The following is an 8,061-nucleotide window of genomic DNA, read 5'->3' on the forward strand; positions in this document are numbered from 1 at the left end:
TTAGTGAGTCCTCAGTGACTTAGTGAGAACCTGTCTCAAAATTTTTTAAAATAAAATAAAAAGGGCTGGGGATGTGGCTCAGTGGTTAAGAGCACCTGCGTTCAATCCCTGGTACCAAAGGAGAGGAGAGGGAGTTCCTAGAAGTGATAGTAAGCTGTGTCCTGAGTAACAGGCTGGGACAAGGCTGTCAGGTAGGGGGGAACAGCATGGGCAAAGACCATGGACCTGGGGAGAGAACACCCAGGAAAGGTTTTCTGGAGAAGGGGACTGAACTGGGTTTTGGAGGAGGTGGTTAAACACAAGGAGCTAGCAGAGCTTAGTTTAAGGAGTGTAGTGGGAGGGTCAGAGGAAGTTGGCAGACCTGAGCTTGCCCTTGGGAATGGAGACACAATGCCTAGAAAAGCCTGAGGGTCTGAGAGTGACCCTGCAACTCCAGAGAGAGTGAGGAAGCTGCGAGTAGAGGGATTAGGGGCTGAGCTCCTGTACTGGTCTCTGGGCTTTGCCAGGTGAGAGAAATCATGGAGGCCCATGGAGCCTGGGGAATGGCCCTAGTGATCCTCATCTGAAAAGGAATTTAACTGTAGCGCCCTCACGGGGTAGAAGTGAGAATTACAATAAATTGCACTTCAAGTTAACTCTCTGGGAGATCATTTATTTCTCTTAAGAACTATATTATTGTATTGCTCAATCATCCCACATATACACACACACTGAGAATTGAACCCAGGGCCTCACAATGCTAGGAAAGTGCTCTCCTTCTGAGCCACATCCCTACCCCTTTTTATTTTATTCTGAAATACAGTCTAGTTAAGTTACCAAGGGTGGCCTCAGCCTCCTCGCCTCTGCCTCCGGAGTAACTGGGATCACAGGTGTGTACTGCCGCGCCCGGAGACTGCATTTCCCATTTAAAAGCTAAGGAAAACAGGCTCAGAGAAATCCATGCGTACAGAGCTGAAAGTTAGGGTTCTGGATTCCAAGACAGGTCTGAGTTGATGTCTTGGCTCCTTTCCTTGAGCCCCACAGTTGGGGAATGCGCCTTTTAAACCGGTAGATCTGGTGCTGTTACTATTATTGTCGTTCATTATTAATTACCACCGTGTTGCTGAAGAACATCCTTGACTCAGCTCTGGGCTCTGCCCTTCCCGCTATCTACGCACTGTCGGTCCTGAAAACGCAGGGCCCAGGCGGCCCCGCGCGGCCTTGTCTGGAACGACAACCCCTGTGGGGTGCAGGGTCGGCGTGACGGCGCCCCTTGAAGGCTGAGATTGGCACTGCAGGTAAGCCCAAGCTTCAGCTTCCTCTCCCCGGGTGGTCAGCACAGGTGCAGGTCCATGGCCCTAGACAATTCAAGAGGGTGGACAGAAACGGGGAAATAAAGAATAGGACTTATCCGGTGCCTCTGGTATGCTGGGCAAGGTGCTGGCATTTCCTTCACGTTTCCTCTTTTCTTTTTCTTTTGTGGTACTGGGGATTAAATTCATGCTAAGCAAGTACTTTACCACTAAGCTACACCCCCAGTCATTTTTAGTTTGTATTTTGAGATAGGGTCTCCTGAAATTCTCAATCCTCCTGCCTTAGCCTCCTGAGCAGTTGGAATTACAGGGATGTGCCACTGTGTGGGGCTCCACATTTTCTCATTTAAAGCTCACTTAACTTCATTTTCCAAAAACGGAACCTGGAGTTCAGGGAGGTTAAGTCATTTGTCCAGAGATACAGAACAATGGCCATGCTGGGGCCCTGGGGAGTAGGTTTGAGGAGGGAAGGGCCCCTGGATCCCCACGAGACTGACTATAAGCCTCTGGAGGTCATGGACAAGGAAGATGGTAATGACAATGATGTCTCACTGCTGGATACAATATGTTGAACCTTAGGTGCCACCATATCTTGCCTGTGTGTTTTTGGTCATCAAGTTTGCTTACCCTCTTTAAGCCCGAAATTTCTCAGTAAATGATCTTTATTACAGGCACTATGGTATAGGGTTGTTCTGAGGATTCACTGCAACAATGCAGATAAAATGCCTACTTTATCACCTGGTATATAATAAGCATGCAAGAAAAGAGTTAATATCATTCACACATTTAACCACTGGTTAGATAATTAATTTTGTGATGCTGGGGAAAAAACCCAGGGCCTCCTGAATGCTAGGCAGGCACTTTACCACTGAGCTACACACCCTAGCTCCAGCCAGTTTATTGAAAAGCTGGGAGTTAGGGATACAAGTATGAAGAAATAAAATATTGTTCTTGTTTGACTGATTCACTAAATTTGTATCTCTGGGATTTAACGCAATGGCTGAGTAATGTTGAATGACTGAATGAAGAGTCATGTTGCAGTTAGTCCTTGTTTGCAGCTTCTTAGAGACCAAGAAGGAAAAAGGGGAGTTTGGTTTTTTGATATCAAACTCCTAGGTTCAGCTGGGTGTAGTGGCATTCATCTGTGATTCCAGCTACTCCAGAGGCTGAGGCAGAACCCTAATCTCTTCCACACACTTCAGACAGAGCACTCATCTCATCTCCAAAGTTTATAAAGAACTTAAAAAACTTTACACCCAAAATACAAAGAACCCAATCAATAAATGGGCTAAGGAAATGGGTAGACACTTCACAAAAGAAGATATACAGGTGATCAATAAATATATGAAAAAGAGCTCATCATCCATAGTAATTAGAGAAATGCAAATTAAAACCACCCTAAGATTTCATCTAACTCCAATTAGAATGGGTATTATCAAGAACACAAGCAATAATACGTGTTGGTGTGGATGTGGGGAAAAAGGCACACTCGTACATTGCTGGTGGAGTTGTAAATTGGTGCAGCCCCTCTGGAAAGCAGTGTAGAGATTCCTCAGAAAGCTTGGAATGGACCCACCATTTCACCCAGCTATCCTGCTCCTCGGTTTATACCCAAAGGACTTAAAATCAGCATACTACAGTGATGCAGCCACATCAATGTTCATAGCAGCTCAATTCACAAGAGCTAGATTGTGGAACCAACTTAGATGCCCTTCAGTGGACAAATGGATAAAGAAACTATGGTATATATACACAATGGAATATTACTCAGCTAAAAAGAAGAATAAAATGATGGCATTTTCTGGTAAATGGATGAAGTTGGAGAATATCATGCTAAGTGAAATAGGCCAAGCCCAAAAAACTGAAGGCCGAATGTTTTCTATGATAATTGCATGACAATATATAACGATGGGGGGTAGCAGGGGAAGAGAAAAATGAAGGAACTTTGGATGGTGTAGAGGAAAATGGGGTGGGAGGGGTTGGGAGATAGAAAGACAGTAGAATGAGACAGACAGTATTACCCTGTGTACATATATGATTACATGAATGGTATGAATCTACATTGTGTACAACCATAGAAATGAAAAGTTGTACAATGAATCAAAATGCAGTCTGTAAAAATAAAAAAGATTAAAAAAAAAAAAGGTTATGGATATAGCTTAGAGGTAGAATTTTCCTGGGCTCAATCCCTAGTACTGGATTGAGGGAAATAAACAAACTCCATGTATGTATAATATGTCAAAAAACACTTCTGTCATGAATATCTAAAAAGACAAATTTTTAAAAATTTTAATATTTTTAGGTGCAGATGGACACAATATCTTTATTTTTTTAATGTGGTGCTGAAAATCAAACCCAGTGCTTCGCACATGCTAAGCAAGTGAGTGCTCTACCACTGAGCCACGACCCCAGCCCCAAATTTAAAAAAAAAATTAAAAATTAAAAAAAGAAATAGAAAGGCAAAGAGAGGAAGGAAGCAAGCAAGTCAGCCAGCAGGGTGGGGAGACAAAAGGAAAGAAAAAGAAAGCAAGTAGTGTCTGTGGGTGGACCTTTTCCAAGGTCACACAATAAGTGCAAATAGATTTCAGGTTCTGACCTGTTGCCAGACCTGTGAACTGGTCCCTGGATCTAGAAGCAGTGGGTTTGAGGGCCCTGCAGGGCATCTCGGTACCACCCTCCTCCTGTCTCTGGAGGGTTTGCAAGGTCTCTTAGCACAAAGCAATGGAGTAGAATGGTCATGATTCTGTCCATTAGTTCCTGAGTTGAGTCTCATATTTGACCACTTTTCACAACAATCCCGTGAAGAGGTGCTGATTGTCCATTCCACTGACAGGGAACTGAGGTTCAGGGAGCTTGGCTTCCTGGGGTCATAAAGGACAGGTTTTGGGTATGACAAAGACTGCTGTGCTGGCTCCACCTCCCCGGCTGCCCTCTGGTGCTCCCCACTTCCCAGGTCACCTCACTATCAGTCATGCCCCCGTTCCTCTCACCCTCAGGTCTACTGACTCAGGCCCTTTATCCCAGCCAAGGTAACCACAGGCCTAAGACTAAGGAGGGATAAACTGGACCCCTCATGTTGGGACCCTGCCCAGGGCGGTGACCCGGAGGGATGTGTTCACAACTTTTTTCTTTGGGGGGTTATACCAGGGACTGAACCCAGAGTTGTTTAATCACTGAACCACATCCCCCAACCCTTTTTGAAAAATATTTTTTAGATGTTGATGAACCTTTATTTTATCCATTTATTTATATGCAGTGCTGAGAATCAAATCCAGTGCCTCACACATGCTAGACAAGTGCTCTACCACTGAGCTACAACCCCAGCCCACCCAGCCCTTTTTAATATTTTATTTAGAGACAGGGTCTGGCTGAGCTGTTCAAGCTGGCTTTGAATCTGCAATTCTTCTGTTTCAGTCTTTTTTTTTTTTAATATTATTTTAGTTGTTGATGGACATTTATTTGATGCACGTGTTTATATGTGGTGCTGATAATCGAACCCAGTGCCTTACACGTGCTAGGCAAGTGCTCTACCAGTAAGCCCCAGTCCCAGCCCCTGTTTCAGTCTTCTGAGTGGCTGGGATTACAGGTATGAGCCACTGCACCCAGCTGTAACTTTTTTTTTTCCTCTTGCTTTTTCTTCTCCTTCTTCTACCACTGAGCTACATACCTAGTCCTTTTTATTTAATTTTTTTATTATCGTTTGAGACAGGGTCTTGTTAAATTGCTGAAGCTGGCCTTGAACATGCAATCCTTCTGCTTCAGACTACCAAATAGCTGGGATTACAGGTGGTCACCACCACACCTGGCCTGGGTTCAGTTCTTACTGTTGGGGTTTCTCTAAGGAAATGGACACACCAAAGAGGAGGACCCATGAAGTACCTGTTCAGAGAGAAGCATGAAGGCATGGTGAAGCACCCTGGAATGAAGAACAGTGGGCTGGAATCACTACCACCTTGGGTCTGAAGGAACAAGGAAGGAGAGACTTGATAGTGAAACTGGTGAGAGCTACACCCTCAGGTACAGGTCACCTTATAGGAGTTGTGGCTTTTGGTAGAGAAGTATAATAATTGCCAACATCACAGAGGGAGGGGGGCATAATGAATATCCCTTCCCTCTGGTCTCCTGCCAGTGTCTCCTATTAGCCAAGCCCCACCTGAAGCCAGAAGACAATGAGGCTATGAAACTGGCAGTTGGAGTCAGCCCCAGGACACCACAGGGTAGCAGAGAAGCATGGAGAATGGAGGGGAGGCAGGGAATAGCCAGCCCTGGCTGTCCTCTTCCCGGATTTGACTTTGTAGGGGGGAAGGGATGACAGTGGTTGTGCTTGTTCTTCAAGGCACGATCTGTGCCTGACTCTAAAACACCCTTTCCCTTCCTTCCAGGCCCAGTTACTCTGTCCAAGGGCAGTTACTAGTCCTGGAGCTAATCTCTCCCACCCCTGGCCTCCCTGGTTCTCAGTGCCTGTCAGCACATCATTCAGCCTAGTATCTGGCATTACCCTCTGCACAGGATTGTTTCCCCAGGAGGTGATTCTAGTCTCCTCTACACAGTGAGCTTCTTGCAGGCTTGGGCTAAATAAGGCCACTTGCTGACACAGGCTTGACAGGCCAAGAGTTAATGTGTGCCAAATGAACTGTCCTACCATCTCATACACCTCACTCTACCTGGGTGGACACAATCTGGGCACATTTGTATGTCTGTCTTCTGCAGTAGGCTGGGGATCCTTGATAGTGGGTGCTCAGGCCTAGCACACAACAGGCATCCAATGTTGCCTGAATTGGCCTAGGTAGGAGCATCCTTCTTTCCTGCCTTCATACAACGTATTTTCCTACTACATGCTGGACCCTGTGCTTGTCCCTGGGACCATAGTAATAAATAAGATATACTAAGTCCTTGTCCTCCTGGGGTTTTTATTCTTGTGGCGGAAGCAGAGCAAGAAGGAATTAAATATAAACCATATCATTGCAGGTTGTGAGAAGGGCTACACAGAAAATAAACAGGGTAATGAGATAAACAGTCAATGGGTGGACATTATAGGCTGCATGCCTCCGAAGAGAAGACACGTGAGCAGGGTAGAAGCTGGGATGTGAAGATCTGGGAAGGGTTCTAGGCAGAGAGACCCGCAAGGACAAAGGCTCAGAGGCAGAGGAGTTTCTGGGGTCCCCGGGCAGGGGATTCAGTGTTTCAGTTTAAAGAAGGGCTTAGGGGAAGCTAGGGGAGGATAAGGAATTCAGTCTTGGGGGACTGCCCAGGGCCAGCTCCTGGGCAACGGGCTGAAGGGGAAGGGACAGCAGCCCTTCTGAATGCTGCCCTTGCCACCTGTTGCCTAGCACCCGCAGCAAACAGCACCCGCTGGCAGGCCTTGAGCTTGCTTCCTTTGCGCCCCTCTGACTGGCAGCAGCTGTCAAACAACCAGCCACTAAAGTGTTGCCAACCTCCTCCCCTGGAATATTTCAGGGGTAAGTCAGAAAACCGTGAGCCGCCTCCAAAAGCCGAGTTTTTCTCGCGCATACCTTACAAGGGTATATTGGACTGCCCTGGGTGTTAATCTTCCACCCCCTCACCCTAGACAGAGAACTATAAATATACAGATAGTGGATGAATGAACACGTACATACCCCAGTCACAGAGGACACTCCATACATCTGCTTCTGGATACCATCCCCCTCTGGCCGCTGCAATCACACAGTCAGCCACGGTCAGGTATCGAATCGCAATCTCATACAAGACCATATGCACACCCGGTCACTGCAGCCAGCTCCCCATCCCCACTCCCACAAAGAACACACCCCGACAATCAACACACACATTCCTCCACATGCCCACATATGAGCACCCAACCCCACAATCTTCCACTCCACACACAAATCCAAGACCCACCACTGTGGGTACCTTGATCACAACGCCCAACCCCACACTCACTCAACAAAATCGCATGATTTCGCCATCCCACCCCACGCTCAAGGGCTTTCTGATTGAGCAGAAGTTCCAGACCCTGGAACTTGTTCTTCTGGCGATTGAGTCAAAACCTCGCCAGACCCAGGGACTGAGTGGAAAAAAGAAATGGAGAATGCCTGAGGCCCAGGTCTGGAAGGGACGCAGCAGCTTTTTCCCTGGGGGAAAAGAGTTCAGTGTTGAAGTTTGACCTATCACTAGGGGGCCAAGGACTTGGGGGAGGGGTTATGCCTTGAGGTTGACAGAAGCCAACTGGGTGGGGGTGACAGAGAACGCCGGGAGACCCCAGGACGGAAAGCGGTGTTAAACATGGGCTCAATCTCAGCCTTAAACCCCTCCACAGTCCTCCCACCGTCCTTCCCTAACCTCAGCCACTGGCCCCCAAGCCCCAGGGTGTCCTCAGACGCAAGGGGTGTGGCCGTTAACCCTCCTCAGCCAGCCGGCGCCCTGCCCCAACCCTTCACGACAGCTGCGGGGCACCCGGAGCGAGGCTGCGCTCCAATCCCCTGCGCTGGTGGGGTTCTGAGGGCGCCGGCACGCCCAGACACAAACCTGGGGCGGGGTGCTGGGTCCCTCCGCGCACCCTCCCCCAAACCTTGCTCTCTTGGGGCTGCAGAATCCTCCCCTTGTCTCCCCCTATAACCTGGACCCTAAGAAGGGGAGATAGAAGGAAGGTTCGGGAAGATCTCGAGGCTGGCTGGTTCTGGAAAGGCCGCTAGACGCCCCTCACCCCCACCCCACCCGGCCGCCCCGGGGAGGGGCGGCCTCTCCCCGCCCCCAGGGCAGCGGCCCGCTCCCTCCTCCCGCGGGCGGG

Source organism: Sciurus carolinensis, chromosome 1 (genome assembly GCF_902686445.1).
Source record: "Sciurus carolinensis chromosome 1, mSciCar1.2, whole genome shotgun sequence".
In the NCBI taxonomy this organism is placed as follows: Eukaryota; Metazoa; Chordata; class Mammalia; order Rodentia; family Sciuridae; genus Sciurus; species Sciurus carolinensis.